The sequence below is a fragment of the Bison bison genome, unplaced genomic scaffold (assembly GCF_000754665.1).
Source record: "Bison bison bison isolate TAMUID 2011002044 unplaced genomic scaffold, Bison_UMD1.0 scf7180017864011, whole genome shotgun sequence".
NCBI lineage: Eukaryota > Metazoa > Chordata > Mammalia > Artiodactyla > Bovidae > Bison > Bison bison.
Genome location: NW_011494583.1, coordinates 82,556 through 92,724, shown reverse-complemented (window position 1 = coordinate 92,724; position 10,169 = coordinate 82,556). Strand labels below are relative to the sequence as shown.

The following is a 10,169-nucleotide window of genomic DNA, read 5'->3' as shown; positions in this document are numbered from 1 at the left end:
TGGGAGGTGGGTCATAGAGGATCCTGCTGTGATGTATGTCAGAGAGTGTTTTGCCTATGTTCTCCTCTAGGAGTTTTATAGTTTCTGGTCTTACGTTGAGATCTTTAATCCATTTTGAGTTTATTTTTGTATATGGTGTTAGAAAGTGTTCTAGTTTCATTCTTTTACAAGTGGTTGACCAGATTTCCCAGCACCACTTGTTAAAGAGATTGTCTTTAATCCATTGTATATTCTTGCCTCCTTTGTCAAAGATAAGGTGTCCATATGTGTGTGGATTTATCTCTGGGCTTTCTATTTTGTTCCATTGATCTATATTTCTGTCTTTGTGCCAGTACCATACTGTCTTGATAACTGTGGCTTTGTAGTAGAGCCTGAAGTCAGGTAGGTTGATTCCTCCAGTTCCATTTTTCTTTCTCAAGATCACTTATTATGACTGCAAGATGCCCTTAGTCATAACCATAAGGAAACTTTGAAAAACAAAGTTTATTACATACACTTCCCAGAGGGTACACCTGGTACCTCAGAGTGAGGTGGGGAAGAGTAGTGAGGTGGGGAGGTTAGGAAGTGGGGGAGATGGAGATTTGGGGAGGTGGGGAAGCAGGTCTGGCTTCTGATTTTATTTGGTCGAGGGTGGGGGCCTAAGGTTTCACAGGTTCCATTGCTTATTGGTAATTGAATGCATAAGAGTGGTTAAGTGCCAGACGGGAAAAGCAAGTGATCAAAAGGTCTATTATGAAGTCAACCAGTTACCAGATATCTCTAAAACAAAGGAAGGGGGTGGGGCCTATGGGGGTAGGGAGTAGGATGTCCCCTCCCACAGACTCTCACCAAGTCCTGTTTCCAGGTGAAGCTGCAGAGGATGGATAGTGTGCTGGACCAGCTCAAACAGTTGATTGCAGTGGAGGCTGACACAGGCAATTTCCACCCTATTGACTAGTACGAGCCCCAGAATGCCAACACCAATGCATCCTTGATCCTGGCCATGGCACAGATACCCATCTATCAGGAGCCGGTGGAGGACGTCATAGCCTATGCAGGAGTCTCGGTGGGTAACAAGAGGAACAAATTATAAATGCTCTTGATAAACTTTGTTTGCTATTTGGAGCAGAAATATTGAAGAAAATTCCAGGATGGGAATTCATGGAAGTGGATGCAAGGCTCTCTTTCAATAAGAATGCCATGTTGGCCCTGCCCAGCACCCCATCAAGATATACAAAGAAACCAGGATCATCAAGGACTGGATTCTTATAAAACTGTCATCCACCTGAAAAAGAATTCAGTCTGGAAAGAAGCTAGAAGAGGAGCATGGCATGCACTACAGTATAACCCTACTCTTATCCTTTGCTCATGTGATGGGCTATGCAGAAACAGGTGAACTCATGTCCCCATTCCTGGGTTGTATTCTCAACCAGCATGTGGCCAACACATACAAGAAGTTGTAGGAACCCCTGGAGGACTCACTAGTAAAGAGTGTCAACAAGATCTGCAACTATTACAAGAAACTCCACTGTAAGATGATCATCATGGGTGCCTCCTTCCACAGCACTGCTATGTCAGGGCCTTGGAAGCCTGGTGCTGTTTTCTCACCACCTCACCCCAGGTCAAAGACCACAGCACGATAGTGCCTGCACTGTTCGCCAAGGCGGTCCATCTCTGGAGAAGTTCCACATGGATGAAAAATTCATCTGCTGACTGCACAAGGAGGACCACATGGCCATGGAGAAGCTGTCCAATGGGATCCGTAGGCTTGCTGCAGAGACTTTGAAGCTGAATCAGATGCTGATGAAGGAATGTTCAGCATGGAGAATGGAAAATAGCACAACTCCTGAAGCTGGACCACAAGATCTGCACTATCTTTGAATTGGGGCCTAGTTGCACATGTTTTGCAATGAATCTTGGATTCTTTACTACTTGGAATGAGGAGGAACCATAGATACTTGATTATATATACTTGATTATATGTAAAACTTTTTTTAAATATTTTATTTTATTTTATTTTTTGTTAAATAGATAACCAGTTGGAGTTTGATGTGTGATGCAGGGCATCCAAAGCTGGTGCTCTGTGGCAACCTGGAGGGATGGGGCAGGGAGAGATGTGGGAGGGGGTTGAGGGTGGAGGGGACATATGCTTGCCTATAACTGATTCATACTGATGTATGGCAAGAACCATCACAATATTGTTAAGTAATAATCTCCAAAGTAAAATAAATTAGAAAACAACAAAAATAAACAATAAGTGTAGAAAAGATCCTCCCCTAAAAGCCATCAGAGAGTGTAGGTCTTTTGAACATGAGCTGCCCATTCTTCTTGCTTGGTGCCCTGCAATAAATGCTGTATTTTCCTTCATTGCAAACTGGTATCAATAGATTGGCTTTGCTGTACATCAGGTGAGCACATCCAAGTTTCGTTTGGTAACTTTGGTTATTCCAGCCAAAGTAGAACCAGTGAAGATAGTTCTATAAAATATTCATAGTTGGAAGACTTAATAGAAGGAAGCTATTACTTTACACATAGGAGTCTTTTATGTTATATTCTATATGTTGAACACTTTAGACAAACATAACAGAAAGAAACTAGCCTAATTTCAGAAAAAACTGCTCTTCCAAATACTAATTTTTGAAAACTTCTGTTGATATAATTTATTTACACTTTGAAACCAAATTTATTCTAACAAAAAATATTGCTTTTTTATAGTTAATTCCATTAAGGAGGATAAGCAATGATAATTTTCATAATAACTAAAAATAAGATATTTTTCTTAGGAGGAAAAAAATGTCCAAAGTGATCCAGGTGGAACTGTTTCTAAATTGGAGACATGTCTTTAAGTGATACAAACTGACAGTTTCTCACTTTGGAAATTCTGTGCTATGTTTTGAGTTTTCCTGAACCATCACCTTCCCTTTCTTGTCATAAGTAAAACCACACAGCAAGTCACATGCTGAAATAAGCAGAAAATTTCTGAAAACAAGAGCCAATACCACTAGGAGAGATCTGGGTTGGCAGGAAAAAAAAAACAGTCAGTCCGAGCTTTCTTTTTTGTCTTTGGATAATAGAAAATGCTCAGATTTTCTTCATACCTATATCTCAAAAATATTTAACTTTAAATCTTTGTAAGTTATTATTAAATTTAGTGTTTTAAAGATCATGATATTCTCTATACTGTAGAGCTCTTTCAAAGCTCATTCTCTCACAGCAGTTGAATCTCGTGAGAAAAGATAGCATGTAAATGTCCACCATAACAGACCTACCTGGCCAAGTAAAACATCTCCTGTCCACTATCTAATTTAATATCTGAGATGATGTGGTGAACACCCTACTCAACACTGGATAGCTATCAGGGAATCTTTTAATCCACTCTATTTATTGTCTTTGAGGCTGCCCCAGTGGCGCTAGTGGTAAAGAACCTGCCTGCACTGGCAGGAGACATGAGACTTCTGTTCAATCCCTGGGTCTGGAAGATCCCCTGGAGGAGGGCATGGCAATCTCCTCAGTATTCTTGCCTGGAAAATCCATAGACAGAGGAGCCTAGTGAGCTACAGTCTGTGGGATTGCAAGGGGTTGGACACAACTGAAGAGACTTAACACACACACACACACACACACACACACATTTATTGTCTTTACTCTCCAGTGTTGAAAGGCACAGTGAAAATACTGACATTGGAATAAAAATATGAGTGAATGTAAGTAAGGAGAGGGTAAAAGAGCAATCTTAGATTTCTGTCTAGAAAGGAAAAATATACATAATACTTAAACTTGTATATTTTATAACATGATCATAAATTTTAGAAGAGTAAATTTTCAAGAACTAAATACTTGGTGAGACCACAATTTATCTAACCTCCAGAATACTTAGCTCAGTTTGGATGCTATATTGCAAAGAACATTATTACTCTGCCTTTAGTTTGTGATCATTTAAAATATAAGCATAACTATTGATAACTTCTATAATTTTTACTAGAGGCATATTAACTGCAAGGGACATTCTGATTCAGATATAGTATCCAATTTCTTATTGAATCTTGGTAAGTTATTTGCCTTCATAAAATATTATGGCAGGGTTCCAAGGGTTAATTATGAGTTGCATAAAAGGTACTTCCTTCAACTCATTTTAATTTACTGCTTTCTGCTAAGCATTGCCCAGGCACTTGGCTCATTGAAGTTGCAAAGAAGAGTTACTTTTACTTTTCCCCCTTCCCATTCTACTTAGATCTGATATATATAGTCAACAACATCTAATTTCACAGCTCAGTTGTTCAGTCCTTGAGAAAACAACATTTCTTCAAAATTAGATGGTAAAAATGAGTTGGAGAACCTGTACTAAAAAATTTCATAGTTTTAAAAGTGATATTTATGTAAGATATGTTTATGAACTCCATCAATTTATTGAAAGCATACTATTAAATTCTCTCTAAACTCTGCAAGAGGGAATAACTTATAGATGCATATTTCTAATAATATAATACCAATATATTATTTCAATTATGCACTCAAAGCATAGAAATGGATGGTTATGGTATATGGGATAATAGATGATCAAATGACTATACACTGTAATTCAGAAGATGGCCACAGCACTTGAGTAGTTTATGAACTGTGGCAGCCAGAATCCCCAAATGCCTTCATGCTTTCGGGGGGAAGCCATTACTGTTATAACAATGGAAACATTTATTTAAATTTTAACAAATTTCAATGCCATGCCTTAAAACTCAGTACCCACATTTTAGAATCTTCCTTATGAGAGGAAACTGCTCAAATAATAATATAATGTAGGATCTTTAAAGCTACATTCACAAAATTTGATTGAGATAAATGTTTATCAAAATCTATCCAGAGTGATTATTAAGGCTGGAAGTGGGGAAAACAGTGACAAGAGGAGGAATGACTTTAACTTTTTCATTTAAGCTGTATTAATTGTTGGGTGATTCTTTATTTATAAAAATATAAAAGGACAATCTGTATTTTCTCTGTTACATAGTGCTGTACTGAGATGGTGACTGTTGCTATGAAATTAAAATATGCTTGCTCCTTGGAATAAAACTTAAGACAAATCTAGACAGCACATTAAAAAGCAGAGCCTTCACTTTGTCAACACAGGTCCATATAGTCAAAACTATGTGGTTTTTTTTTTTCTGTAATTGTGTATGTAATGTGAATTGGACCATAAAGAAGGCTCAGTGCCGAAGAACTGATGCTTTTGAAATATGGTGCTGGAGAAGAGTCTTGAGAGTCCCTTGGGCAGCAAGGAGATCAAACCAGTCAATCCTAAAGGAAATCAACCCTGAATATTCACTGGAAGGACTGATGTTGCAGCTGAAACCCAATACTTAGGCCACCTGATAGGAAGAGCCAACTCATTGGAAAAGTCTTGGATGCTGGGAAAGATTGAGGGCATGAAGAGAAGTGGATAACAGTGGATGAGATGGTTGGATGGCATCATTGACTCAGTAAACATGAGTTTGAGTAAGCTAAGGGAGTTGGTGATGGACAGGGAAGCCTGGCGTGCTGCAGTCCATTGGGTCTCAAAGAGTCAGACATGACTGAGAGACTGAACAAGAACAAATAAAAGATGTACTCCAAAAGACGATAATATTTTAATATTTTTAATAATATTTAAGTATGGAGACATAGAATCTTTTTGTTTTTGGTATTCCATTATGAACCTATTCTCCATGAAATATGCTCAATTTCAAGGAACCACACTTTCAGTTTATTCCACTGAGCTTTTGAAATATCATTATCTTGCATGAGTTTTTAAGTGTACATATTTTAGGCTTTAAGTATCCCCTAATTTTTATAAACTGGGAAAATGTATTTCTAAGATATGCCATGTTGAAAAATTTTTCATTTAGTGACTGTTCATGAGTGCCACATATTTTATATGCATTTTATTATATTTTAACAGCATCTGTGTCAGCTATTTTACAAACCTACTTTACAGATGAGAAAATGAAGCTTGAGGAATGTGAAACCATTTTTCTATGAAAACATATGAAGATGAAAACTCTAAGCTCTCAAAATTTGAACAATATCCTCTGAAACACTACTTTTGACTCTGGATTGGGAACCCTGAGATGCATGATAGATTGATTTCAGAACAACACAAGAAAAGATAAAAGTGAATGCTGTAGCAAGAGATTGTGTTCACATTGTCTTGAGACATATATCCTAGCCTGTGGAACAGGCTGTCTCCTGTGACTATTCCCACCATTGTGCAGAGAGACAATCTGGCAAGGATTGCCAAATTAAATATAAACAAGTCATTTATGTCTGAGTTGCAGACATACCATAATTTTTTTCAATATGTGTGTTCCAGATATTGCATAGACATACTTACACTAAAATCTTATTAAGTCTTTATCTGAATTTCAAACATAACTTTAATCCTGTACTTATATTTGCTTAATTTGGAAAATCATGTCCTTTCTTTTTGAGGCAGCTTTGTTGAAAGCTGGCTCAGTAGGTCTGAGCTAAATCAGTGGAAGACTAGAGTTGTTTGCTCTGGAGCTCTCCCTTTTAAAAAGTCCACTTGTAAATGATTTGCTCAAAGACATACAACTAGCTAATAAAAGGGCTTGAACTAAAATCCAAGTCTCTTTACTCCCACATGGGGAATCTTTATCCTATTCCATGCTGCTGCTGTTGCTAAGTCACTTCAGTCCTGTCCCATTCTGTGCTACCCCAGAGATGGCAGCCCACCAGGCTCCCCCGTCCCTGGTATTCTCCAGGCAAGAACACTGGAGTGGGTTGCCATTTCCTTCTCCAATGAATAAAAGTGAAAGTGAAGTCACTCAGTCGTGTTCGACTCTTAGCGACCCCATGGACTGCAGCCTACCAGGCTCCTCCATCCACGGGATTTTCCATGCAAGAGTACTGGAGTGGGGGTGCCATTGCCTTCTCCATATTCCATGCTGTTCCCCTTCATTTGACTTTTTTTTTTCCCCACAGAAAGTGTGAAATTTCATTCACTACACAGGAAAGATGCTTGTATTTCTCTATAAAGTGATTATAAATTGTGTGGAACTATAATCACCATACTTATTCTTAGAAATAATTGAAATTCAGAATTTTGAAAATGTCTTATCTTCATAGCCAATGGAAATATAAACAAATGGCAATTACTAAATAGCAAAAGAGTCACATAGCAGCTATTGTCAAATGTTCTACCTGAAGGCAAATATTTTTTGAAAGCAATGAATTCATGAGAATACAATGTTCCAAGTTCTGACTCACCAAATAAGAACTGAAGTTCTCAATAATCAATGGTTAGAGGGTTACACCAGAAACTGAGGAGACACTGAAGAGTTTACCGAATGATGTATTAATATCTTATCCTGAATTGCCAATCCCATGGACAGAGGAGCCTGGTAGGCTGCAGTCCATGGGGTCGCTAAGAGTCGGACACTACTGAGTGACTTCTTTCACTTTTCACTTTCATGCACTGGAGAAGGAAATGGCAAACTACTCCAGTGTTCTTGCCTGGAGAATCCCAGGGATGGCGGAGCCTGGTGAGCTGCCGTCTATGGGGTCACACAGAGTTGGACATGACTGAAGTGACTTAGCAGCAGCAGCAGCAGGAAAATTAGCAGAATGTTCAGTCTCTAATTTCTAAAGAATTAAGGACAGCTGTGGTTGTTTACTCTAAGTTTAGGACAAAATTGAAGTGAATGAAAGCAAGACGTGGAATAGAAAATTTAATCTTAAAAAAACTGAGGACTCTAACTTGAACCAAAAGTATTTGTCTTTTAAGTCATTTAGATTCCCTGAGTTTCTGTTTCCTTATCAATAAAATTATGTGCTCTATTTTCATGGAAAAAATAATGTAATACAAATGTTGTTGATAGGAAGAAAAATGGGAATGCATTAAAGAAGAATATAAATAGTAAAATAAATTAATTAAATAAAAAGTCCACTTCTCAGACCAGATAGGTGCTCCTGTCTGCTGTACTCACAAAAATGTAGATCAGTAAAGGCCAGAACCCCCTCTACTGGGACTGCAGTCATGGTGCATGTAGTCCATCTGTCCTGCCTGGAGACACCATTGAAAAGCTCAGAAAATTATGTGCATTCTGTCACTTCTCTGATAGTAAATGATAACTCAATAAAGCCTATTTCACACCTACAACACATTGTATTAAATACATGTTTACATGTCTCCACAACCATTTCCATAACATTTTGCAAAAATTTTGTTCTCTTTGTCCTTTTCAACAATCACCCATATGTAACTGAGACATGCTACACATATGGGTTTGGGAAAGGAAGAGTTCTCCTGTCCTCTTGTTTTTAGAAAGAAAGAGTGTTCATAGTTTCTCTCATTTACTTTTTAAGTTTCCAGACTAAAATTTTAGTCACTCCTGATATAATATCAGGTGATAATAGCTCATCACTTGAAATGTACTGTTTTTACTTCTCTAAGTTCCCAGTTTTATAAAGTTTTTCCTGAAATACAACTTGTAGACTCACAATTCTCCTTCCATAGATGCCCATTAATTTGGTTCCAAATACAATATTTTCCCTTTAATTCATCATACTTTTTCCAACAGGGTTCCTCATTTTATTGGTATTTGTTTACAGTAAACATGAGAACATTTGAATTCTATTTATTTTCTACAATTTAGTTGTTAGTTTAGAATTTATTAATACTGTATACGTTTTGCTTGTAAAAATCCATGTTCTACATTTTGGAAAATTGCAAACATATATAACCTTATAAAATCATTTTTTCTTTTATTTTTGGCCCAAAATAGTATTTTACTTTCAACAGTTTTCATACAAATCTTTTTATTTAAAAACATTTATTATTTATTTAAAAAATCTTTCCAAGATATTGTTTTGGACATTCCTCTCTCTACCATGTTCTAATTCCAAACTAATTTTCCCTTTCTATACACTCTATTTTTACTACTATGCCATTCTCATTAAGCTGATATTGTTTTGCTTCCTTGTTAAAGGGGAAAAAAAGGCCCCTTCTCCAAGAAAGCTTGGATAATATATCCTGCTAAATGAAAACTTGCCAAATCTTTTCCCTTAAGGTTCATAACTTTATATGAATTATATTTATGTTATTATTCCTTGAAGTATAATCTCTGACACATTATCCTCCAGATAAAGAAGAATTTCACTGAGGCTGGTGGTAATATCATGCATATTTCTTAATCATTCAAAAGACTAGGAAGAATTCTCACATAACAATATTCAACATACCATTGTAGGTTCATTATTAGAATAAAATAAAAGAATTGGGCACTATAGTGTAACACATTAAAAAAAAAACAATTTTATTGTTTTCCTTCATGACATTAAGACACTCTATAAGGCTACTTTTTCCTCCTTTATGCTTGTTTGAAATCCTGTGATCTCTTTAATCCTTAAAGTAATCCTGAAAACAATTTAACTTGGTAGCAAAAACATCTATTTTGATGTAATAAAATTTCCAGTTCCATATGGAGGTCAATTTGCTCCCCTCCTCTGGTTGGGGAAAGCTTTAGGCTTGTGGTGCCTGAAGTAGGACAGGGAGGATATGTGTGGTTCCTCTGCTTCTCCCATCACTAACCCCCCTCAGGTTCTTCTCTTGATAGAGGAGTGGGAAAAGCCAGGTAAATCTCACCTGCTGTGTATTCTTAAGGAGATTTAACTTTGTGATTCTTGGCTTGGTGGGAGTTGCAAGCTGATTTTCTTTTTTCTTGCAGTGAATCACATTGTTCTATCTCCAACTTTTTTCTGCTAGCAACTACTTGCAATTCTCAGTAAACTGCTTAGATCGAAACTGACACAGTCCACAAGAAACCTCCAGGCATTCTTCCCCTCACTACAATTTATATGTGTCAGTGAGCAAATAGACATTTACTGCTCTTTAAACTGGCCATGTGCTTTTACTGTTCAGATTTCATACTTGTAAATCCAACAGAAATGCCCTGAGTTCCCCAAACTCCAGAGAACATTTATCAGACGAAATAAGGTTCAGGTTTCACAGAGCTGCAAACTGCGGCTTGAATGTCTGTGTCCCGGTCAAGATTCCTGTGTTGAAACCTAAATCCTGAGAAGAGGTGGGACCTTTACAAGGCAATTAGATCATGAGATCAGATACATGAAGCAATAAAGATCCTCATGAATGGATTAGTGCCCTCATGAGAGAGACCTCATGGAGCTCCTTTGCCCTTTCTGCA

At 37.3% G+C, this 10,169-nt stretch overlaps 1 pseudogene; it reads left to right on the top strand.

Moving 5' to 3' along the window:
* The window catches only part of LOC104984394, an 8,967-nt pseudogene extending 7,150 nt beyond the window's left edge, over positions 1-1,817 (top strand).
* The last annotated feature ends 8,352 nt before the right edge of the window (positions 1,818-10,169 follow it).